Source organism: Aquarana catesbeiana, linkage group LG11, assembly GCF_042186555.1.
Source record: "Aquarana catesbeiana isolate 2022-GZ linkage group LG11, ASM4218655v1, whole genome shotgun sequence".
In the NCBI taxonomy this organism is placed as follows: Eukaryota; Metazoa; Chordata; class Amphibia; order Anura; family Ranidae; genus Aquarana; species Aquarana catesbeiana.
In genome coordinates, this window is record NC_133334.1 from 268,755,146 (window position 1) to 268,782,520 (window position 27,375).

The window sequence follows — 27,375 nt, forward strand, 5'->3', positions numbered from 1 at the left end:
AGTAGGTGCCCTAACGCATTCTGAACATAGGAGGTCAATCTTTTGGCATGAACCCAGAAGCTAGTGAAGATCACTGTGGTGGGGTTGTCTACTATAGTGATTTTCAGCTTCTAGATGGATCCCATAGGTATGACATATACATAGTTACATTGGTCCAAACTAGACCAATATAACTATGCAATAATATGTCTTCTTTAATAGACATTCCTGGTGTCAGGATCTCCAAGAGCTAGTCACCTATATTTCTCTTGTGGTGAAAAATACAACTTTGCATAAATTAGTTTACCCTGACCCCCCCCCCCCCCCCCTTCTATTTCATTGTTCATAAAAAAGTTGACTTAGGCTCCATTTACACTTTTACAACTCAAAAGTCTTGCAACTTTGGTGCACCTTTTGACGCAACTTTGATGCAACTATGACACAACTTTGGATGGGTGTGACTTGGATGTGACTTGTGGTCCCTCCGCAAAGGGATATGTCGTATATGCCCATCTCCCCAGAGTCTCCTCTCCAGAGCTGTCCACTCTTCGTCAGCGTTGGTCCCAGGATGTTCTGGATCTTGATTCTGAGAACTGGGATGACAAAAATAAAATCCTGGTCTCACTGAGAGACCGTCTTATACAATATAAGATTGCCCATAGGGCATACATTACTCCTTATAGACTACACGAAATGCATCCCTCCCTGTCCTCTGAGTGCTGGAGATGTGATTACTCTCCGGGAGACTTAATTCATTGGGCACAAGTACTCTCTGTAATAAGTGACCTGCTGGGTATTGTGGTGGCCTCGTCACCACTAATTTGTCTGTTGGGTCGGGTGGAGGAGCTAGTACCTAGAGTGGCAGAGAGGACCCTGATAGGTCTGCTCCTGTTCTATGCCAGCAAAACGATTACCTTATGTTGGAAGAAACAGGTTCCACCCTCCCTCTCCTTATGGAAGTCACACGTTAAAAATATAATACCCTATATAGAGATACCTATCATCATCGAGGATGCCCTAAGAAGTATGACAGAGTATAGTCCAATTGGCTAGCAGAACCTTCCACAGCACCATCTGAGGAGGAATGATTCACCCTATATCATCCTTTCACAACATACCGTGTGCTTTCCCCACTGCATTAAAGGTTACTGAACAACATATATTTTTGTCTATTGCTCCTGGTCCTTCTAGAGCATGAGTCGAAACCAGATTATAATTTGGTCCAGCCGAGACCGGCATGTGATCTGTGTGTTCTCCTGTTATGCATCACCCCGCAGAGACCCCTGCGTGGGTACTTGCTGTTGTCCAGCTGGAACGTCTCCATCATTTTTTTTTCTTGTTCTTCTTGTCTTTGTATGTCTTATGTTTTATGTACAATAAATAGATAAAAAAAAAAAAAAGTAGTGCATGAACTACTTTGAAGTCGCTATGACTTTAAGTCACACATACATGAATGGTTATCATTGGACAACGTGGGCTATGACTTGTCATGCAAATTTGATGTCCAGAATCGTATGACAAGTCGCACAAGTGTGAATGGGGTGGTTTTTTATGTATGGAGTGGCCTCTCAACATAATGAAGCACACGTTCCAAAATTCTTTGATATTGGGGAGCCTTTAATTCAAACCTTAACTACTGAAACCCGACAATTGATAGCACAATGCTGCCGATACACTCAATGGTATCAGACCAAGTTACTTACCAATGACTCCCCAATTGAGGTCGTCCCACTCCCTACTTAAACCATACACCATATTTTACTGACTGAGGCCTCCCCCCCCTCCTCTAATGTGCTGTTATGTGACCAATAAAAATACCATCTCATTGGCCAAATGTTGTGACCATCCTGATTATTAATTGCATTCTTGCTTAAAAAAAAAGAGTTAAGGGGGAAGGGGACTCCATGGTAATGGTGCCAATGTGACCAGACTGTACAGGTAGGGGGTACATGCAAAATTATTAAACACGTTATCCTTTTTTTTTTTTTTATTGGGAGTCGGTTGGAAAGTCTATTAATTAGGAGAAAAAGATCACCAGGCAGTGTTTTCTAGGTCATAATGATCAGTATACATTAGTCTCAAAGGAAAACAACTTACCGATGCAGAAGATTATATGTCTTAGCTGCAAGATGAGTTCCTGATGCAAATGTTTGATTGTCGTTCAAGAAATCAGTTAAAGAATTTTGTACCGTTATTTCGCTTCTGTTATCAGCTTGATAATATATAATTTTCAGTTTCCATTGTGAGTTTTTTGTTTCTACATTTTATGGCCAAGAGTTTGTGGACACTTGCTCATCAAACCTATAAGAGCTTCTTGGACATCTCATTTCAGAACAACTATATGGCGATTCTCAGATTTAGGGACTCCTTTAGACCAAACCTGCCCATTTGGTGAAAACATTTTTTTTTGATAGTTGGCTCCCTCTTCTGGTAACACCTACCTTACCCCTGCTCAATCGCATTCTTTCAGAGCCCCAAGAAAAAAATCTTGTGTAGGCTCCTTGCCAGCTGTGGGTCATAGGGACACAGGATCAAGGATACACCTCCAGTACTCATACCTAGTAAGTGGCTTCACAGGATCCCAGCATTTCCTCATGGTAGATAGAGAAGAGGGGCAAATGCTCCCCAGTGGTGCTACAGTGGTGGAAGAGCACAGGAAGGTAAAGCCAGCACCTGACTGGCTGGTTAAAATGGGACTTGTTGCCAATGTTATAGGGAAAAAAATCCTATAATGAAATCATCCATCAACGGACCAGAAACGCATGTTGTTCCCCTTGATGCATTGATCAACTCAGGAAGATAAAACACTACTACACATTCAGATAAAGAACCGTGACTAAAGTATCACAGATGGTGTCGTCTCTCAACATTTCCACCCAAATCCCATTTTAGAACCCACATGGTAACCTTCCCTAATAAACCAGACACATGTAATGTGAAATTTAATGGCCATACAAGTCTTTTATTACAAACCCCAAACAACAAGTCACATTAATATAATACATACCACTCAAATACAAGATAGCCAAAAGAAGTTGGGTCTGAAGTCTTTGGGAGCACCTGTAGCACTACCTCCGTAGGAGCCGCTGTAGATTCAACTGGTTCTTTCCCAACATAGTGCAGAGGCAACCAGGCACACAGCAACAGTCCATTCACTCCGGCTCATCGAATAGTGTAGGGCAGGGGTGTCCAAACTTTTTTCAAAGAGGGCCAGATTTGATGAAGTGAACATGCGTGAGGGCCAACCACTTTGCCTGACATTCTTTGAACCAATAAAATTCGGTCTAAGTGTGTTCGTTCGAGCACTAATACACCGCCCAACAAGAATTCTCCTGCCTTTGTGGCTGTGTGTGGTGAAGAGATGAGCTCAGGCGTATTATTTGGATTTACCGTATTTATCAGCGTATAACACGCACCTTCACTTTAAGAGAGAAGTTTCAGGAAAAAAAAAAACATAAAAATTTTAAATAAAAGAACTGTGAAGCAAAATAAGGGTCAGTGCCCATCTGCAGACCCTCAATTACCATTTGCAGACCCACCATTGCCAGGAAGGCAGCACCCACCATTGCTAGGAATGCACCCACCATTACCATGAATGCAGCACACACCATTGCCAGGAATGCGCCCTCCACTGCCAGGAATGCACTCACCATTACCAGGAATGCACCCACCATTACCAGGAATGCACTCACCATTACCAGGAATGCACCCACCATTACCAGGAATTCACTCACCATTGCCAGGAATTTACTCACCATTGCAAGGAATGCACTCGCCATTGCCAAGAATGCACCCACCATTGCCAGGAATGCACCCACCATTACCAGAAATTCACTCACCATTACCAGGAATTCACTCACCATTGCCAGGAATTCACTCACCATTGCCAGGAATTCACTCACCATTGCCAGGAATTCACTCACCATTACCAGGAATTCACTCACCATTGCCAGGAATTCACTCACCATTGCCAGGAATTCACTCACCATTACCAGGAATTCACTCACCATTGCCAGGAATTCACTCACCATTGCCAGGAATGCACCCACCATTGCCAGGAATGCACCCACCATTACCAGGAATGCACCCACCATTACCAGGAATGCACCCACCATTACCAGGAATTCACTCACCATTGCCAGAAATGCACTCACCATTGCCAGGAAAGCACCCATCATTGCCAGGAATGCACCCACCATTGCCAGGAATGCACCCACCATTACCAGGAATTCACTCACCATTGCCAGGAATGCACTCGCCATTGCCAGGAATGCACCCACCATTACCAGGAATGCACCCACCATTGCCAGGAATGCACTCGCCATTGCCAGGAATGCACCCACCATTACCAGGAATTCACTCACCATTACCAGGAATTCACTCACCATTACCAGAAATTCACTTACCATTACCAGGAATTCACTCACCATTACCAGGAATTCACTCACCATTACCAGAAATTCACTTACCATTACCAGGAATTCACTCACCATTACCAGGAATGCACCCACCATTACCAGGAATGCACCCACCATTACCAGGAATTCACTCACCATTGCCAGAAATGCACTCACCATTGCCAGGAAAGCACCCACCATTGCCAGGAATGCACCCACCATTGCCAGGAATGCACCCACCATTACCAGGAATTCACTCACCATTGCCAGGAATGCACTCGCCATTGCCAGGAATGCACCCACCATTACCAGGAATGCACCCACCATTGCCAGGAATGCACCCACCATTACCAGGAATTCACTCACCATTACCAGGAATTCACTCACCATTACCAGAAATTCACTTACCATTACCAGGAATTCACTCACCATTACCAGGAATTCACTCACCATTACCAGAAATTCACTTACCATTACCAGGAATTCACTCACCATTACCAGGAATGCACCCACCATTACCAGGAATGCACCCACCATTACCAGGAATTCACTCACCATTGCCAGAAATGCACTCACCATTGCCAGGAAAGCACCCACCATTGCCAGGAATGCACCCACCATTGCCAGGAATGCACCCACCATTACCAGGAATTCACTCACCATTGCCAGGAATGCACTCGCCATTGCCAGGAATGCACCCACCATTGCCAGGAATGCACTCACCATTGCCAGGAATTCACTCACCATTACCAGAAATTCACTCACCATTGCCAGGAATGCACCCACCATTGCCAGGAATTCACTCACCATTACCAGAAATTCACTCACCATTGCCAGGAATTCACTCACCATTGCCAGGAATGCAGCACTGACCATTGCCAGGAATGCACTCACCATTACTATCAGTGCAGCCTTGGAGGGCATATGGAGGGGGCAGGATGAGCGCCAAAGATCTCCTGTTTACACAGCGGCCTCTTTAAGAGAAAGTCCCGCCTCCTTTGATGGACAGAACCTTCGTCCAATGGCAGCGCCGGAGACGGGACTCCCTAATACAGAGGCTGTCGTGTAAACAGGAAATACTAATCTTGTGTGCATGGCGCTCGTCCCACCTCCTCCCTCCGAGGCAGCCAGCCTATATATCTTTTGTGGCCCCGGCACTGGGAGATCGTCAGGGGCCACAAAAGATATACATGTTTAGATAACCAGGCGGGCCGTTCAAAACCGGACCGCGGGCCGCGATTGGCCCGCGGGCCGGACTTTGGACATGCCTGATGTATGCACTTGTACTTATTGTATCTATTTGATTATTAATATTAGGCATTAAGTCAGATGATGAGAGGCTGAAGCCCTGAAGAAGCGGCTGGGACCTCGAAACCTGTAGGAAGCTCTCCAAACAGTCTGACTGCTGCTATCTTCCTGGTTTTATACACGGGGGGTTTCATACTGCCCACCCGATGTAAAATGTTTTTTAACATTTCATAATAAAGTTATGAATTTTTAGAACGTTCTTTGTATTTGGTTATATGAAGTATCGTCAAACACCCATTTCTCTTCACTCTTCCTATTTTGAAAACTGTATACTTCTTTTACCGTGATTTTAAATGGACATTCAATAAATAAAATCTTTGAAGGAATTGTATTGTTTTACCGCCATGAAAATCCCATGTATGTTCTAGCTGGTATATATAATTTAAGGGATGCCGGTGCTATCCTTGGTTTGTGTGCACTCCTCCTGACCCAGTAATATTATGTAAGAAGCTTAAGATAAAAAGCTCTATTGATGTAAAAAAAATGATAAAAATGTAATTAGGGTACAGCGTTGCATGACCGCGCAATTGCCAGTTTAAGTAGCGCAAAAAAAAAAGCCCTGATCATGAAGGGGGTAAAACCTTCCGGAGGTCAAGTGGTTAAAAAAAAAATTGAAAGTCACTTTTGAAATAACAATAATCAAAAATTTTAGTGATTGGATTTTCGTCTATATATTTTAACCCCTACCCATCCAGCTGCTCTAATTGGTTGCCCTGTTTGAACATTGGGGCGGCCGGCGCTGCAGTCACGTGACCGCACTTTCTTCAGACCCGAGTGATTAACAGTCTGTGCATTGTTGTGCTGATACATGCTCCTGTAATACAGTACCGAAAATCAATTCTGCATGCAGGCTGACTATTAATGGGAACTGGCTGCATGCTTTTATTTTACGGACGGTTTGAAATCAAATCAGCTCAAGGATCAGGAAGCGCTGCCTGTTTCTTGTTATTCAAAGACTCTTTTAATAACCCAAAATCAAAACCACACTTAAAACACTGTGCTATTTTGGAGAACGGGGGGTGAGTCAGTGGTAAGCTATACATAATTACTCAGCCATACTAAAATAATGGTAGAAGTGAGATGCTCAGGCTGCAAATGCTTCCCCATTGTCATTGGTGAGAAAAAAAAAAAAAGCAGAATAAAAAAAAAAAAAAAAAAAAAAAAAGAAAGAAAAGAAAGGCATAGCGGCCAATATTTAGGCTTGAACGCACAGTACACCAGCTGTGTATACATTTGGCAAAACGCTAAAATATGATAAGTGCCTACGCACTGCTCAAAAAGGTTATCTCTTAAAACACTTGTCACTTGCCAAAGCGATGGATGTGGGAGCCCTCGACGGATAACTCCAATTGGCAACGGGCTAAAGCTGCAATTAATGCAAATAAATACTTATAGGACAGTCATGATCAATAGCAGGCGAAAAGAGGATAATGAAGAAAAATATCTATATTTAAATATATTCAGAGACTCGTTTAACGCTTTCAGCTGTGAACTGTTATGACAAACGACACCAAATTTTGTAGGAAATAAAAAAAAAAAAAAAAACAAAAAAAAACAGCAACTGTATATTTGCCCAAATGCCACAACCAATTGTGTCACAAGATGGAATATTGTCTGCTAGTAACGGCTCGACGTGCCATGCATAGCTAATTAACTGTGAACTGACAAAGCCTCTAACCCAGGGGTGGCTGAACCAATCTGTATATAAAAAAAAAATTAATAAAAAAAATGTGCCAGGGCGAGCCTTAAAATGTTTATATATCCGCATGGGAAGAGAGAATGTGATTAACACAAAAGATAAAAATGAAAGATTCCAATTCTTTTTTGACAAATAGGAAAACATATATATATATATATATATATATATATATATATATATAATATATATATTTAAAATAAATGTATTTATTCATTTTCTGACAAATGGGAAACCCTGAAAATTTGTATATATCCATTTGGGAGCGAGAGAATGATTAGCAGAAAAGATAAAATAAAAGATTCCATTTCTTTTTTGACAAATAGGAAATTATATTATTTATATAATGTGCTTGTATATAAATCTCTATCTATCTATCTATCTATCTATCTATCTATCTATCTATCTATCTATCTATCTATCTATCTATCTATCTATCTATCTATCTATTTTTATTTTTTTATTATTTATATAAAATATATCATATTTATTTTATTTTTTATTTATTTTATATTATTTCCTATATGCTGTATAAATAAAAAAATATATATATATGTAAATATATAAATATATATATATATATATATATATATATATATATATATATATATATATATATATATATATATATATATGTATATATATATATATATGTATATATATATATATATGTATATGTATATATATATATATATATATATATATATATATATCATTTATTTTTATTTTTGTATATATATGACATAGGGGAGAAAATAAATTGCCACAATTTTTTTTATATATATATATATATATATATATATATATATATATCATTTATTTTTATTTTTGTATATATATGACATAGGGGAGAAAATAAATTGCCACAATTTTTTTTTAGATGCAGGCTTTTAGGTCAGTGCGGTCCAACAGATTATATTAGACATAAGAAAAAAAAAAACACTTTCCCCAGTCTAATGTGTAACATTAATTTCTTTATCACAATACACCGCAGCTTCATGAATTGTTTATGATAAATTGCTGGGATGGAGGGGGGTGTGAAAAAAAAAATAGGTAATGAATTGGCTTGTATGAAACCCATCATGAACATGTGATTTCTGTTCTGAATGCATGGAGGAAATAATGCTTAAAAAAAAAAAAATATGGCAGTTTTAAATTCTTTATCCTTTATGGCTGAGACATTTCCATTTTGTTATGTTCCTTGACTGATTATTCATCGGTCTCGCAAGCTGCATTCTTGTTTTTTTATTATTATTTTTTTTTTAACAAATGAACGTGGAGCACAGAGGAAGGGAAAAAAGAACACAATGTAACCATGCAGCACCTTGATTGAGAAAAACATTCCCGGGTTAAAATGAGACATAATTTATCCTCGCAGAGGCAGAGAGAGCTCCAGGAATACATATTTTATTCTAGCTATGCAGATTGTAGGAGTTAAGAGAGGTCATTGGCTGAGGGTGGTGTAGGCCTTTCTTCTCCGGCAGCTCAACAGGAACTCAGATGGGGTTGTGGACACCATGAATCAACTTGACTGGAGAGAAAGAAAAACTTCTTCTAGGCGGCCTCAAGACTTAATCTGAGATGTGGAGTTTTGTTAGTTCACCTTTAACAAAAAACTGTCTACGCAGGTAAGGGGCACCTGTAGATAAAAACAAACTGCTCAGCTGGATAATGCCCTTTCTATAGATGTAGGCCATTTACATACCTTCTCAAGCCTGGCCAAAAAATTCCCAAAGATGGCATCACCTTATCCTGCCTTGTTGCTAGGATGTTGCTAAGACACTCCCAGCCCCTGCACACGTGTGGTCCACTATCTCCTCCATCACAGCTCAGAGCTACTGTGACAAGGGAGACACAGCACATGCAAGGGGGTTTGAATCGGCTGGGAGTATCTTAACAACATCCTAGCAACAAGGCAGGATGAGAATAGCGCCATCTCTGGAAGTGTTTTGGAAAGGCTTCAGGAAGTATGTAAATGGCCTACACTTATAGCAAGGGCATTATCCAACTTTGGTCAAAGTGGCACCATTTGTTTTTATCTACAGGTGCCCCTTACCTGTATAGGTAGGATTTTTTTTGGTAAAGGTGAACTCACCCTTTAAGTAGAGGCTCACCCAAACACATTTAAAGTAGACCTATCAGTAACCTTAAAAGTCTGCATGAATAAACTTCTGACATGTCACAATTAGGGATGAGCTAAGGTACATCCCAAACCCACTGCAAAATGTCACATGATAGTAGGTCACCAGACCAATCAGCTACTGCTATGGAATTCCCAGCCCTGTGGTTGTAGGTAACAAGGGGTGGGGAGGCTGGTGACATCATTGACTTGATATGGCCACATTTGGTCATTGGCATTGACCAAATATGGCCATAAGGCCATATTTGGTCAATGGTGGCCATGGCCATACTTGGACATATTTAGGTCAGTGATGGGTATGGCCATACTTGGACATATTTAGATCAGTGATGACCATGGCCATACTTGGACATATTTAGGTCAATGATGGCCATGACCATACTTGGACATACTTAGGTCATGGATGGCCATGGCCATATTTGGACATATTTAGGTCAATGATGGCCATGGCCATACTTGGACATACTTAGGTCATGGATGGCCATGGCCATACTTGGACATATTTAGGTCAATGATGGCCATGGCCATACTTGGGCATATTTATTAATGATGGTCATGGCCATACTTAGACATACTTAGATCATGGACATATTTAGGTCAATGATGGCCATGGCCATACTTGGACATATTTAGGTCAATGATGGCCATGGCCATACTTGGACATATTTAGATTAATGATGGCCTTGGCCATATTTGGACAATGTCATTGATCATATATGGCCATGTGGCCTTATTAGGTCCATGATGTCACCAGCATTCCTGCCCTTTGTCCCTGCAGCTGTTTGGGCTGGCAGCCTGCTGTCATGTGACAGTTTCCCAAACCTTGGCTCATCCTTAATTACAGCAGGAGTAATTTTTTTTCAAAAATGGTCAACTTTTTAACCAATGAAAAGTCATCCAGTGACTTCGCCTAGACTAAGATGATGTTATAAGCATGCTGCAAGCAGGAGGAAGCATTTTCAAAGTCTCCTCTTCCCTAGTTATCACTCGTACTCTACATTGTTACTTTGTAGCCAGTCAGCAGATGAGAGGCTTCAGTGGGGCTGATTTGCATCAGACTTTTGTGAACACTTTTGTGAACACAGCCAAGCCAGCACAGACACCAGGATTTACAAGTTTGTGTCATCTCTCAGTCCAGGAAGTAGATGGTGACCCTGGATGTTGGCTGCACCAATATGACCCCATCCTTCTGTAGAGAAAAGCAGAAGAAGGCTTTGTCAGGGGGAGTCCTTTTTCTTCTGTCTGAGTCCTCTTGCTTTCTGTGCAGTCATCAGGACAGGAAGTTAGGGGAAATTTAGGGGAAATTTAGCCAATGGAGATTTAGAATGCAATAAGAAAAACCATCAAGGATTCTAACCCTTCCCTACCCTATGTAAATCTGAAAAAATGTATATATATAAATGGTTTGCAAAAACACACTTTTGGCAACTTGAATATTCTGGCAGCCGGCCTGATTTAAAAATCTGTTTGCTAAAACTATAAAAGTTCTTTCTCATCTAAATGTTTTAAATCAATTTGAGCTTTCACCTAAAATCGGTTAAATACATTCCAGGTGTATCACTACAAAAGGTGTTCAAATCTTACATTTCTTCTTATTTAAAAAGTAGCCACAGGCTGAGTAAAAAAAAGCCCATCCCCTGCCAGCATGCTGAAGAAAAGGACCGTCGCTTTCTGTGTGGAAGCAGTGGCCTCTCTGCGGAGGTCCAACACTTCCTGCTGAGTCAGACCTACAGCTATCCAGCATGGAATGTGGACTTTGCTGGTTGTAGAGTTATAGGTCTAACTCTGCAGGGGGCGTGTCAGACCACTGAAGAGAGATCACTGCTTCCAAGGTGTGCATTACCACCACAATGCTGTGGGCTGCAATGCATGCGCTGAAATGCTTTGTGTTGTGGTGCATTTAACAGCCCGGGAGCAAAGGAGCTTCTCTACAGCATGCTTGTAATGCTTTTTTTTAGGCTTCGGATGCTTTCTAAAAAAACTGTTTTAGAACAGTGGCGGCTGGTGCTCTATTTTTTTGGGGGGGAGCAACAAACCCCCCCATCCTCGGTCAGTCGGTCGCAGGCAGCTTCAGTGGCTTCCCCTGCATCTCCTCCCCCTTCTAGCTCAAAACCTCTTCACCCATCTCCCCTCCCAACACAAATTCCTCCAAACCACCAATCCTGGCTCGCAGTCTCCGCTCTAATTCATCCCAAAGGCGTTCTATCGAGTTGAGATCAGGACTCTGTAAAGGCCAGTCAAGTTCTTCTAGCCCAAACTCGCTTATCCATGTCTTCATGGACCTTGCTTTGTGCACTGGTGGGCAGTCATGTTGGAGCAGGAAGAGGCCATCCCCAAACTGTTCCCACAAAGTTAGGGGCATGAAATGTTTTGTTATGCTGATGCCTTAAGAGTTCCCTTCACTGGAACTAAGAGGCCAAGCCCATCCCCTGAAAAACAACCCAACACAATAATCCCCCCTCCACCAAATGATTTGGACCAGTGCACAAAGCAAGGTCCATAAAGACATGGATGAGTGAGTTTGGGATGGAGGAACTTAAATGAACTGCACAGAGTACTGTCTGACCCGACAGAACACCTTTGGGATGAGTTCGAGCGGAGACTGCAAGCCAGGCCTTCATGTCCAACATCAGTGCCTGACCTCACAAATGCTCCTCTGGAAGAATAGTCAAACATTCCCATAGACACATTCCTAAACCTTGTGGACGGCCTTCCCAGAAGCTGTTATAGCTGCAAAGGGTGGGCCAACTCAATATTGAACCCTCACGTCCAACATCAGTGCCTGACTTCACAAATGCTCCCCTGGAAGAATGGTCCAACATTCCCATAGACACACTCCTAAACCTTGTGGACGGCCTTCCCAGGAGATCTGAATCTGTTATAGCTGCAAAGGGTGGGCCAACTCAATATTGAACCCTACGGACTAAGACTGGGATTCCATTTAAGTTCATGTGCGTGTAAAGGCAGGAGTCCCAATACTTTTGACAATGCAATGTATATTTAGCTGATTTAACCTCAAAGTTCAATAGGGCTTTGACTCAGAATAGCACAATACTGTACCTAAAACCTCCGTATTTCACCATGGACAAGGCACGGCGTCCTAGGCTGTAGCTACCCATCAGAAATCATATTTCACAGATAATAATCATCGCTTTCTTCCAGCGCCTTATTGAAAAAGCCTGTTTGTCTAGCTATGACCTCAGCACCCCCCACCCCCACCCCCTCCGCAACACAATACAAACAAAAAAAGAATCCACCAATCATTTTAAATCACTTTAATGACCTATTAAAACATCAACCCAAATAAAAACCGCCTACCACCCCATGTTTTGCCCGTTAACGGCTGACATACGTTATATTGCTCCAGAAACCCCGGTGGCAATGCGCGTTGTTTTAAATTGTCTATATTAATATGACTTTGTTACCTAAAATAGATTAGACATATCTGGCTTAATATTCTTTAATTATCCTAGGAAGGGAAGGGAAAAAAAAAAAACCCAACCAACAAACTAGTTTTGTTTCCTTCGCAGCTGATTCCGTTATTAAAAGTAAAATAATAAATACAAATAATTGTTATGAGCAATGCCACGTCTTTAATTTGCTATATAGTTGTAACATTTGTATCGCGGCGGATGACAATGTACAACAGGTTCCATGACAATGGCGTAATCATTTTCCATGGTATAGAGGCTCGTTTTACAAAGATGACATTTTACTCTTCCTAATTAAGTAAATGAAGAAACAATATTTTGTGCCACCACTACACATTACTTGACAATTGTACGCATGAACTTAATTATGGATTTCTTAATATCAGCTTGCAGAAAACCTAATAAAACTCAGTATGAAGGAACAGAATCGAGGCGACGAGCGGAGAGAGACACGTGGGCTGACGGGAAGGAGGAAAAGTTGAGGACAACTTGGAAAATTTGATTTTTTTATTAGTTTTTTGGGGTAACTGTATCCCTTAAGACAGGGGTCTCCAAACTATCTAATCAAAGGGCAAGTTTACTGTCCTTCAGACTTTTGTGGGACCAAGCCTTGGCCAGTTGGAGTAGAAAACGTCTCAGTGTCACCGGGAGTAAATACTGCCTCAGGCACTTTTGGTCAGTAGGAGTAGTGCCTCATCATTTGTATCAGTGGAAGGAATAGTGCCCCATCATTTGTATCAGTGGAAGGAATAGTGCCCCATCATTGGTATCAGTGGAAGGAATAGTGCCTCATCATTGGTATCAGTGGAAGGAATAGTGCCCCACCAATGCTATCAGTGGAAGGAATAGTGCCCCATCATTGGTATCCGTAGAATGAATAGTGCCCCACCATTGGTATCGATGGAAGGTATAGTGCCCCATTATTTGTATCAATGAAAGGAATAGCCCACTATCATTGGTGTCAGTGGGAGGAATAGTGTCCCATCATTGGTCTCAGTGGGAAGAATAGTGCCTCATCATTGGTATCAGTGGGAGGAATAGTGCCCTACCATTAGTGTCAGTAGGAGGAATAGTGCCCCATCATTGGTGTCTGTGGCAAGAATAGTGTCCCATTATTGGTATCAGTGGGGGAAATAGTGCCCCATTGTTGGCATCAATGGGAGGAATAGTGTCACCATGTTGATATCAGTGAGAGGAATAGTGCCCTACCATTGGTGTCAGTGGGAGGAATAGTATCCTATCTTTTGTGTCGGTGGAAAGCTGGTGTCATTGGGAGAAATTGTGCCCCCTTGGGGTTGTCAGTGGAAAAAATTGTGTCCCATTGTTGGTGTCAGTGGGAGGAATAGTTTTCTATTGTTGGTATCAGTGGGAGGAATAGTGCCCTGTTGTTTATATCAATGGGAGGAATAGTGCCCTATCATTGGTATCAGTGGAGGGTGGGGGTGGGGGGTGATAGTGCTACATCATTAGTGTCACTGAAAGGAATAGTGCCCCATCATTGTTATCAGTGGAAGGAATACTGCCCCATTATTGGTATGAGTAGGAGGAATAATGTCCCATTGTTGGTGTCAGTGGGAGGAATAGTGCACCATCATGGGTTTCAGTGGGAGAAATAGTACCCCATCATTAGTATCAGTGGAAGGAATAGTGCACCATTGTTGGTATGGGAGGAATAGTGTCCCATTGTTGGTGTCAGAGGGAGGACTAGTGCCTTATTATTAGTTTCAGTGGAGGAATAGTGCCCCATGCTTGGTGTCATTGTGGAAGATATAGTGTCCCATCATTGGTGTCAGTGGGAGGTATAGTGCCCAATTGTTAGTGTTAGTGGAAAGACCAGTGTCCCATCGATGTCAGTGAAAGGAATAGTGCCCCATCATTTCATGTCAGCTGGAGGAATTATGCCCCACTGTTGGTGTCAGGGGAAGGAGTGGTCCCTCCTTATTGGTGTTAGTGGGACAAATATTTCCTTGCATCAGTGGGAGGAATAGTGCCCAAAGGTCCAGTTAAAGGCAAGCAAAGGAAGTATTTCCACCTGCAATTTGGAGACCACTATTGACTTGTTTGGAATATACATAACAGGACCTCCTTGTTTTGGGATTCCCTGGGTACTCTTAAAACACATGTGAACCCACCACGAGCTTTATGATGAAAACAGCACTAGGAACAGAAAAAACGTCAACATAAGAAAGAGTGGAAATGACCAACGCTTGGGCATCAGAGAGGCGTTTTGTGCCCAGAGTAATCACGCTGGTTCTGGTGACTGAACCTTCGCTCAGCCCCTAAAACAGCTTCCTCCACAGTCTCTGAATGACAGGTACACTTTGCCGAGACACCCGCTTTCTCTTAATAAGAGCTGTTTTGCAATTCCACATATGCCTTCGACGTTGTTGAGACTATAATAAAGCATAGAATTGTTCTATTGGTGGGAAGCATTACTTTGATTAATTTTTCACACACTTCACTACAAAACCATCTGTCTGATTTACATTCTGGGGAAATGGATTGTTTGTAGCAACGGGAGCTCTGCCATGTTCCTTCTTCATTACACAAATATTGGTGGCTTTTCAGATCAACTCCGTCTCCCCGTCGTCACTCTTCACATCCGGGGTTCAGCCATCATATTTTTATTCCTTAATTGTGGCGATGAGTTTTCGATGTCAGGTTCACCTCATTGGTTTGAGTTTTTTGGGGTTTGGGCCTGTGGTTCCTGTTCTTGGGAGTCATGTGATTGGGCTCAGGGCTACATGAAAACTTGGAGATCCCAAACAGGAAGGGCCTGGACCTTCAGAATCTTTGCTGATGTCTATTGAAGCATTGGGCCTGTGTTACCTATGTCATGATAGAAGTAATGGTGTAGAGTCCTGTCCTGTCTGATTATTGCTAGATGTGAGGAGGGGAGGAGCCTGTCCTGCCTCACTACTGTTAGAATTAAGGAGGGAGGAGTCTATGCGAAAGGATTATTGTTAGATATGATCAGGGGAGGAGATTGTCCCATCTGCCCACTGTTAGATTTGAGCAGGGGAGGAGCCTGCCCCGCCTGACTACTGTTAGACATGAGAAGGGGAGGAGCCTGTTCCACCTGACCACTGTTACACATGATTAGGAGAGGGGCCTGTCCCAACTGACCAGTGTAAGATATGAGCAGGGAAGAAGCCTGTCTCGCCTGGCCCCAAATAGACATGAGGAAGGGAGAAGCTTGCCCCGACTTACCACTGTTAGACACAAGGAGAGGAGGAGCCTGTCCGCCTGACTACTGTTAGACATGAGAAGGGGAGGAGTCTGTTCCACATGATCATTGTTAGACATGATAAGAGGAGGAGCCTGTCTCGACTGGCCAATGTAAAATATGAGCAGGGGAGGAGCCTGTTCCGCCTGACCACTGTTAGACATGAGGAGGGGAGAAGCTTGTCCCAACTGACCACTGTTAGACATGAGGAGAGGAGGAGCCTGCCCCGCCTGACCACCGTAAGACATGAGTAGGGAAGGAGCTCCCAATTAAATGTGAAGAGAGGAGGGGCTTCAGCTGCCTGATTACTGGTATATATGAGGAGGGGAGAAGCCTGTCCTGCCTGATTACTGTGAGATGTTTCGAGAGAAGCAGTCTTTCCTACCTGATTACTTTTAGACACCAGGGGAGCAGCCTGTCCTGCCTGACTACTATTAGATGTGAAGAAGGGAGGGGCTTGTCCTACCTAATTACTTTAAAATGTGAGAAGGGGAGGAACCTGTCCTAACTGATTACTGTTAAGCTGGCCATAGATGGATTGACCGGCCGGCTGGATTTGGCCATAGATGGATTGACCGGCCGGCCGGATTTGGCCATCGATGGATTGACCGGCCAGCTGGATTTGGCCATAGATGGACTGACCGGCCAGCTGGATTTGGCCATCGATGGATTGACTGGCCAGCTGGATTTGGCCATCGATGGATTGACCGGCCGGCTAGATTTGGCCATCGATGGATTGACCGGCCGGCTGGATTTGGCCATCGATGGATTGACCAGCTGGTTGGATTTGGCCATCAATGGATTGACCGGCCAGCTGGATTTGGCCATCGATGGACTGACCGGCCAGCTGGATTTGGCCATCGATGGATTGACTGGCCAGCTAGATTTGGCCATCGATGGATTGACCGGCCGGCTGGATTTGGCCATCGATGGATTGACCGGCCGGCTGGATTTGGCCATCGATTGATTGACCAGCTGGTTGGATTTGGCCATCAATGGATTGACCGGCCAGCTGGATTTGGCCATCGATGGATTGACCGGCCGGCTGGATTTGGCCATCGATGGATTGACTGGCCAGCTGGATTTGGCCATCGATGGATTGACCAGCTGGTTGGATTTGGCCATCAATGGATTGACCGGCCAGCTGGATTTGGCCATCGATAGATTGAATTTTTGTTCAAAATATGGCTTATGGCTGTTGAACAAGATTGTTGGACAATTTTCATTTGATCATCAGCTGCAGCCAATCAGTTCCAGCGCTGATCAGTGTATTCTGACAGCGGGGATTCGCTGTCAGACCCATCTAAGACCCAGCTTTAGATGAGGTGAGGGGCAGGGACTGTCCTACCTTACCAACCTTGTAGATATTGGGTAGAACCTGTGCATTGTGCTTCTATTGATTATTGTGAGAGTCTGTGCTGCCAGCCTGTTGAAGAATGTGATGAAGGGAGGAGCCTGTTCTACCTTATTCCTGTTAAAAGGCATGTGGGTGGAGCCTGTACTGTATGAATATAATTAGTGGATATTAAATCAGCAACAGAGAGAGCTCTGAGTCACATGGGTGGCTCTTTGTTGCAGCTGCGCTTCTATAAATTGAGCCCCATATGGAAGGCTGGAGAGTGCCAACGACTGCGATGCTTCTTATTTCACAAGATACATCTGCTGCAAGTTTTCTCAATATATTTCCTGTAGTGGGTGGAAGGCAGCGATGATGATGTCACCGTTCTCGTGCTCTCCAGATTTTGTTTTACAATGTAGCTCCTGGCAGCCTTCTTTAAGCATTCTGTTCATTGTGTCTGTTTCAGGTCTGGAGAATCCCCATACCTCATTGTGTCATCTCCGTGAAGTTCAAAGTCAAAAGCTGCTACACTGAAAGCCTACATGTATCTTCTTCACCTCAAAACCAGGGGCTCTGGCATGTAAATACTGACTTTGGTGGAGAAGGTCAAGAGATTGGTGTTGATGTGAAAAGGATTTGTAATGTGTTGCTATACAGGGCATTGCCCATCAATGCAGCCTCATCAGCGCCCATCAAATTCAGCCTCACCAACACCCATCAAATGTAGCCTCACCAGCACCCATCAAATGTAGCCTCACCAGCACCCATCAAATGTAGCCTCACCAACACCCATCAAATGTAGCCTCACCAGCACCCATCAAATGTAGCCTCACCAGCGCCCATCAAATTCAGCCTCACCAACACCCATCAAATGTAGCCTCACCAGCACCCATCAAATGTAGCCTCACCAACACCCATCAAATGTAGCCTCACCAGCACCCATCAATGCAGCCTCATCAGCGCCCATCAATGCAGCCTCACCAACACCCATCAAATGTAGCCTCACCAGCGCCCATCAAATGCAGCCTACCAGCACCCATCAATGAATGTTTGCTTGCTTCCATTGATTTGGGAGTTGGGACACAGACACAGTCCTCCGCCACTGTTGCGCCTCTGACACTATGTGCAAACAGTATACGGCTGCCTGCTGATGCTGTAGAGAGAAAAAAGTAGGAAAACCAGTGGCCGGGGGCCCTAGGCGGCTGCCTAGTTTGACAAGTGGTAGCACTGGCCCTGTTGCTATATATATAGATGTGATCAGCTGGGGTTCCGACCAAACCCAAGTTTGGCCAAACTTGGAAGTAAACGGTCATTTCCCGTCCAATCGGCTGTCGGCCAATATCATTATGGCTATTATTTTTGCTACTACAATTATAACTTGTAACCAAAGCATTGCTCCCTAGTAGGGATAAGCTGGGTTTGGTCTGAACCCACTTCGGCAAGTCCCGTTTGAAACAGTAACATTCCCTGCCCTTCATCTGTGGGATAGCCGTGACAGCATTAATCTTATATGACCATATTAGGTCTATGTCATTGACCTAATCCACCATTCAAAGCTCATTGGCCAGGCACTGACTTCTGAGTTTGCCCAAACATGGGTTTAGACCAGCCTTTCTCAACCAGGGTTTCCGTGGAACCCAAGGGTTCCTCCACAGGTTGCTAGAGGTTCCCTAGGCAAGGAGCAATTTCTCAGATAAGTTGCCACTGAAGCCAGTGATCTTTTTAGCTACCTGAGGGGGACTATTCCCACTGATCATAAGTGTAAGGCACATTCTTCCACTTGACCTTCACACTAATGTACAGTGAGATGTAAATGTAGTTTTTAGCAGGGCTTCCATGAGACCAGAACATTATTTCTAGGGTTCATCCATATTAACCACTTGAACTCCGGAAGATTTACCCCCCTTCATGACCAGGCCATTTTTTGCTATACGGCACTGCAACTGACAATTGAGCAGTCACATGCGACGCTGTACCCAAATAAAATGTTTGTCATTTTAATCACCACTGCGTTTTTTATTTTTATTCTCCCTATTACTGCCAGCATCTAAGCCCTGATGAAGGGGGAGTATTCCCCATGAAACGCGGTGGCTTTCTCTTCTCACCTCCTGTTATATTCAATAAAGATTTAATGGACTCTCATTAGATCTGTGGTGCTCTCATCCTTTTCACATTCTTTGGATTACCAACAGAGGATGCTCTATGTGGCTTATCCTGTAATCGCAGCAGCCGTTCTGCAGAGGCGTTGACTACACTGCCTGGTAACTAGATGTATCCAGATGAGAAAAACTGACAAACGCGGATACAAAAAGGCAACCATGGCAATATGAAACAAGAAAGTAAAAAATGTGAGTAAAAAAAGTCATATATGAGTAAAGACGACAATAACAACTTAAAATGTGTTGTAGATGAAAATCCACGATGGTTTTCCTTTAATGGAGGGGCACAGCTCCAAGTGTCATTAATGGGGGGGAAGGAGAAATGGTGTTTACAATTCTCGCTTGTATTCGCTCATTCTGTGGCTATTCCGGGTCTCTAGGATGATGTCTCCCCCCCATGGGATGCTGGAGAAAACCACTAAGTTGTTTTCACATTTGTCCGCACCATTATAACGTAAATTACAGTATAGGATCCTCCCACCCCGTGTCTGAGTGGCTTTCACCAGCAAAAAAAAAAAATTAAAAATCACATCTGAGTTCTATATGCTTTATTTAAAGAAAAAGAAATTGTCTAATTCTAATTCTAAAGTCTAATGGAAAAACAATGTATCAAAATAACGACCTACTGAAATCATTAGATACAGCCTCGTAACGTTCTACCTCCTTTTCTTGGAGAGGAACTGATATGAAACCCAACAACTGACACTCTTAAAGTGCTCCTTTCAATAAATCAGCACCAGCAATATTTATAAAAGCAGCTCCACCTTTTATCAGTATGTAGCCTTGCTCCAGTCCAGTGACATTGTGGCGTTGGTAGGCAGGTGCAGTCTACTTTCTCCACTGCAGGTGGCGCTCAGCTGCAGCGGCATTGTAGGGGGAGAGGAAGTTGAGAGGAACATGGTTCCTCTACGGTTTTCTGAGTCACTAGGGCAGTGATTTGGTTGAATGCTGGCAGCCCATGTGACCCTGGTGGCCATTTTGGATCAGGCAGAGTGTATTTAACCAGTTGTCTACCACAATACGTAAATATACATTGCAGTTTGCAAGTAGTTTTCCGGGATTATGGCTTAAAGTGATTGTAAAGTCTTGTTTTTTTTCATACAAATATAATAAATATGTTATTCTTACTTGCTCTGTTGCGGTGGATTTGCACAGAGCAGCCTGGATCCTCCTCTTCTCTTCTGTAAACCTGGCCCCTCCCTCCTGTTCAGTGCCCCCACAGCAAGCAGCTTACTATGGGGGCACCTGAGCTGAGTCACAGCTCCCTGTGTCCATTCAGACAAGGAGCCATGACCCGGCCCCGCCCCCTCTCTCCCCTGATTGGCTAGCTGACTTTGATTGTCAGCAGCAGGAGCTGCTGTGTCTCAGCCAATCAGGAAGGAGAATCTCAGATGGCGGAGACACTCGTGGACATTGTCGACAGAGAGGAACCTCAGGTAAGTATTAGGGGGGGCTTCTGCAAACAGAAGGCTATTTATCTTACTGCATGGAATGCAGTAAGATAAAAAAACTTCTGCCTTTACAACTCTTTTAAGATATCAGCTATAAACCAGTACCGTTTTTTTCTGCAGGTGGCTGGCTTTCTCGTGAAACCGGTCCGAGTGGTTCAGGAGCCGCTGGAATGGTTTCCGAAAAAGTAAGCCCAAGAAACGTCGGTAAGTGACGGGATGGGACGTCCCCCCCGCCCCTTCCTCCCGCCGCTTGCTTTTTTTTTTCTCGGGCTTACCGTTTCCGCCGGTTCACCTGAGTAACAATACGATGGTGCGGCCGGCTGCTCCCATAGGTAATCAAAGAGTTAACACTCTTTGATTGACTCTATGGCCTTGGAGGACTGGAGTGACGTCATGATGTCACTTCCGGTCCAGGCTGGAAGAATTTTTTTTTTTTTTTAAATCAAAAACCTTTTTTTTTTGGATCTTTAGCTTTAAAAGTAAAGTAGGGATTTGGGGTCTTTTTAACTCCCAGATCTCTTCATAAAGAGGACCTGTCATTCTTATTTAAATTATGAAGGATGTTTACATTCCTTGTAATCGGAATAAAAGTGATAAAAAAATTAAAGGGACAATGTAAAAAATAAAGTAAAATAAATAATAATAAAAAAAACAATTAAAGCGCCCCCATCCCGCGATGCTCGTGCATAGAAGTGAACACATATGTAAATCACGCATGCATATGTTAACGGTATTCAAACCACACATGTGAGGTATCGCCACGAATGTTAGAGCGAGAGCAATAATTCTAATGCAAGCCCTCTACTGTAACTTTAAACAGAAAACCTGTAAAAGCTTTAAAACGTCGCCTATGGAGATTTTTAAGTAACGTAGTTTGTTGTCATTCCACAAGCATGCGCTAATTGTTCTGCTACACATTACTGTCGTATTCCGTGAGTGTTCCCAGTCGGGTGTCTTCCCACTCGGCTTCTGATTTACTGAACTTTACACTTCAATACAAATTCTGTTCCTGCAACTGGACTCTGTGTGATTACTGCCACTGCACCATGCTGCATCAACCCACACATTATGATGTCATCAGTCTGCTGCAGGCATTTAGAAGCATTTCCTCAGTCTCCTCTCAACCAGGAATCAGACAGGACATTGTAACTTTGTAGCAAGTTAGAAGGCAAGAGGCTGCAGCAGGGGCTGATCTGTGTCAGACATTTATGAGCACATTCATTGTTTATGGCACCCCCTGAATGCGGCAAGCAGATGTACATTTTGCCGCACGGAAAAACGCACAACAGACGCAGGAAAACATGCAGTTAAAAATGTGCGAGGCTCAAGGCCGCAAAAAGCTACATGAGCTGCTTTGCCACAATTGTTGCACGTAGGGTTTCCCATTAAAATTAATGTGCTGCCCTTTGTGCATAGCATGAAAACGCACCCAAAATATGCCCAAATGCAGGCTCCACCCACTACAGGCTGCCTGCACTGAACTGCAGGAGTGGGTGGAGACAAGACCAGTCACTCTTTACAAGGAGAGAGAGCAGAGATCTGGAAGGGGATCATCAGGCTCCACCCACTACAGGCTGCCTGCAGAGAACTGCAGGAGGGGGCGGAGACAAGACCCGTCGTCTTGCACAAGGAGAGAGAGCAGCAGTGAGCGGTCTTTATTACAGGAAGTCTCACACTGGATTACTGCACAGATCTGGAAGAAATACACAAAGCACACTGAGATTCAAGGAAGAACACACATGATGGATGTATTTAGACAATATTTATATATCCATTTATGAGTTCAGCTTTAAAAGCTTTTGAAAAAAAATTCACAGTGTAATTGAAGACATCTCTAAAAACAAGACACCAATAAAACTACAAAAAAAGTTATGATTTCCTAATATTTAACATTTCTGCAGCTCTCTCTCTTTCTGCCATAAAGTACTGTCTGTCTTGAAGCGCGGCGTAGGGGAAACGTGTTTTATAGCACATATGGTCTAATTTTATTTGACATCTGTTTTGTAACAAACAATATTTAGCTCACTTATTTGCTCATACACACTGCAAACACCGGGGCCGACCAGCAGTGATCTCCGGGGAGTTGCAGCGTTGCCGATGATCACCGGAGAGAGACAGCTTACCCGATCTCGTTCTTCGGGCGCGGCCTTTTATTATTATTTTATGTTGATTGCAAAGGTGAGATGTCGCTCTGCTTGACGGTAAAGATCTGGATGCAGATTGTGATAACGGCACAGATTCCCTGATCTCGAATGCAGCTGCCATGTCTACCGGGTCTTAAAGCGGAATTCAATTCTAAAAATAAAATGTTTTTTTGGAGGTGGGAGGAATGCACAGTATCCACCACCAAAAAAAAGAAAAAATCTTCCTCTTTCCCCTAGAATTTTTTTTCGTTTTCTGTGTGCATTTTACTGCGCATGTGCTGTGTGGCACATACTCTCGGCTCATTTATAGGATTCCGGGTACGGGTCAGATGCCGTCAGTGGCTGCACAATGGTCAATGAGGATCACAGTGGGTAAGGTAGTGCCATCTTAAAAGCATCATGAAACCCTGCGCAAAGAAATGCACTGGGGCCCCTACCAGCCTGTATCATGTGTCCCCATAAACTGTACATCCCCATACATCAGGTGTCCCCATCACAGTGCCCATTATACTGTATATCAGGTGTCCCCATCCTAATGTCCCCATACAACAGGTGTCCCAATCTCAATGTCCCCATACATCATGTGTCCCAATCCCAATGTCCCCATACATCAGGTGTCCCCATCACAATGTCCCCATACATCAGGTGTCCCCATCATAGTACCCATATACTGTACATCAGGTGTCCTCACCCCAATGTCTCCATACATCAGGTGTCCCCATCACAATGTCCCCATACATCAGGTGTCCCCATCATAGTACCCATATACTATACATCAGGTGTCCTCACCCCAATGTCTCCATACATCAGGTGTCCCCATCATAGTACCCATATACTGTACATCAGGTGTCCCCACCCCAATGTCTCCATACATCATGTGTTCCCATCCCAATGTCCACATACATCAGCTGTCCCAAAACATTAGGTATCCCCATCACAATGTCCACATACATCGGGTGTCCCCATACATCAGGTGTCCCCATCATGATTTGTCCCCATACACCAGGTGCCCTCATACATCAGGTGTCCCCATCAAAGTACCCATATACTGTACATCAGGTGTCCCCATCCCACTGTCCCCATACATCAGGTGTCCCCATACCAATGTCCCCATACATCAGGTAACCCCATCATGATGTCCCCATACATCAGGTGTCCCCATCTAAATGTCCCCATACATCAGGTGTCCTAATACATCAGGTGTCCCCATCACAGTACCCATATACTGTACATCAGGTGTCCCCACCCCAGTGTCCCCATACATCATGTGTTCCCATCCCAATGGTAATAAAGAGATGTGGGGAATTGGCGTTGCCCTATATAATAAGTGTTGTATAAGGGTCTAGAAATTAAATAAATAAGTAAATAATTAAGTGATTAAATAAAATTAGTGACAGCAATTGTGTATGTGAAAGGAATAGATAGGTGTTTGAGTGACTGTCCCCCTATATATGCACCAAACATAAATGGAAATAGTTGATGTAGAATCCTACTAGGTGAATGTGCACATCTTTTGTATCATGTAAATAAATATTACAGTGAATGAGTTGAGTTTATAATTGCTCCACTACCAGTGGGGATCTTTGCATACACAATAAACCAAATTAAAATAATAAAATTAATCAATATTACTCTATATATATACACGGGGTCCGTGAAACAACCCACTGTTTAGGTGCTAACGGTAACCATATGAGGTTACCAATTATCCCTACTAAATATAGTGATTAAAGTGCACTGTGTGTAAAATGAACGAAAGTGCAACAAACTCTAAATTGCAATAAATTAAATGCCCTCAAATTTCATATATATACCATAAAAAATATTAAAAATATAAATATATATACAGGAATCCAAACAAATAACATTTATAATAAAGGCAGCGAGTGTAAATACACCATCTGTAGACCAGTCCCTATAATTGGCATGTACTGGAATAAAATGTCTATTATGTGGAGATCAGGATCGGTTGACTTGCATTCAGGAATACTCAAAGGGTGATGTAAGGTGACTTCCGTGCAGGTAAAATAAAAGCTGGTGACTCCAAGTGCTCCCCCCTGATGCTCCCCCACTCACCAGAATCCGTCACCCCCGAGGGGGTATTAGGCAGAGGAGTGGGTGTCTTTGGGTAGCTGTCTCTGATGTCCCTCTTAGGCTCCACTCACCATGAGTTTCTTCTGTTTAGACCGATACTGTGGGTCCCCTTATGCTGATCCAAACCCGGGTACCTCCGCTATTATCCACCTCCGTGCTGCTAAGTCCTCCTCACGCAAAGAAATAAACAGGGGGCTTGCATGGTGAAGTACATCCGGTTTATTAAAGATTGAATATACAATAAAAGCGTATCAACCGTAAGCAGTCGCGGCTATGGGCTGAGGATGAGATCAGGAACTAGAACTGATCGTGTATCCCAGCTTGCGTTCCAGCCGACTCTTCCGGGTATGACGTGTGAGCGTGACTCCGCCTTACGCGTTTCGTCATCAGACGTTGTCAAAGACGGTCTAATTAGGAATTAATTAAGGGGAGGCTGCAGCCCTTTTAAACAGTTATTTTCCTAAGCGCGGACTTTTCAATTAAGTTCCCATCCCAATGTCCACATACATCAGCTGTCCCAAAACATTAGGTATCCCCATCACAATGTCCACATACATCGGGTGTTCCCATACATCAGGTGTCCCCATCATGATTTGTCCCCATACACCAGGTGCCCTCATACATCAGGTGTCCCCATCAAAGTACCCATATACTGTACATCAGGTGTCCCCATCCCACTGTCCCCATACATCAGGTGTCCCCATACCAATGTCCCCATACATCAGGTAACCCCATCATGATGTCCCCATACATCAGGTGTCCCCATCTAAATGTCCCCATACATCAGGTGTCCCCATCACAGTGCCCATATACTGTACATCAGGTGTCCCCATCACAGTGCCCATATACTGTACATCAGGTGTCCCCATCCCAATGTTCCCAGACATCAGGTGTCCCCATCACAGTGCCCATATACTGTACATCAGGTGTCCCCATCCCACTGTCCCCATACATCAGGTGTCCCCATACCAATGTCCCCATACATCAGGTGTCCCCATACCAATGTCCACATACATCAGGTATCCCCATCATGATGTCCCCATACATCAGCTGTCCCCATCTAAATGTCCCCATACATCAGGTGTCCCCATCACAGTGCCCATATACTGTACATCAGGTGTCCCCATCCCAATGTCCCCATGCATCAGGTGTCCCCATCACAGTGCCCATATACTGTACATCAACTGTCCCCATCCCAATGTTCCCAGACTTCAGGTATCCCCATCCTAATATTCCCATACATCAGGTGTCTCCATCCCAATGTTCCTATACATCAGGTGTCCCCATCCCAATGTTCGAATACACCAGGTATCCCCATCCCAATGTTCCCATACATCAGGTGTCCACATCAAAATGTCCCCATACATCAGGCATCACCATCACAATGCCCATATACAGCACATCAGATCTCCCCATCCCAATGTCTCCATACATCAGGTGTCCCCATCATGGTGTCCCCATACATCAGTGTTGTGCCCCCTCCCCCTTGTACTCACAACTGGGCTCTTCCCTTGCCACGTGTCTCCCTTGGCATGGTGCTATGATTTGTCGGCCCAGAGAGGAGCTATGCGGGACTCTGTCTTATAGGACTAGACCTGACAAGAACCCCTACCTCTGCCTCTTCCACTTCAAGGTAATGGACTTGCCTCAACACTGCTTACGAGACTTTCAGAAGTAGCAGGTAAGTCCAGGGTACTGTACCTGTTACTTTGTGACCCCAGCCCTACTCCATGTGATACTTCCCCTAATAGCTCTGCGGATCACCATTCTCCTGTACTGGACCTGCATGCTCCCAGCCATGATCCATCCACAATCAGGGTTTGGATGAAGGAGGGGGTAGGATGGGTACCAGATGCAGCATTTTTTTTTTCGGAGGGGGGGGGGGGGGGCATGTGGCGAGCTGAGCCCTCCTTATTACACACATACAATACTTTACTTTTTGTTTTTTGCTGGTCTAGTAATTAGCACAAGGAGGATATGCAGCTTATTCAGGAGGGGGGTCTTTAAAGTG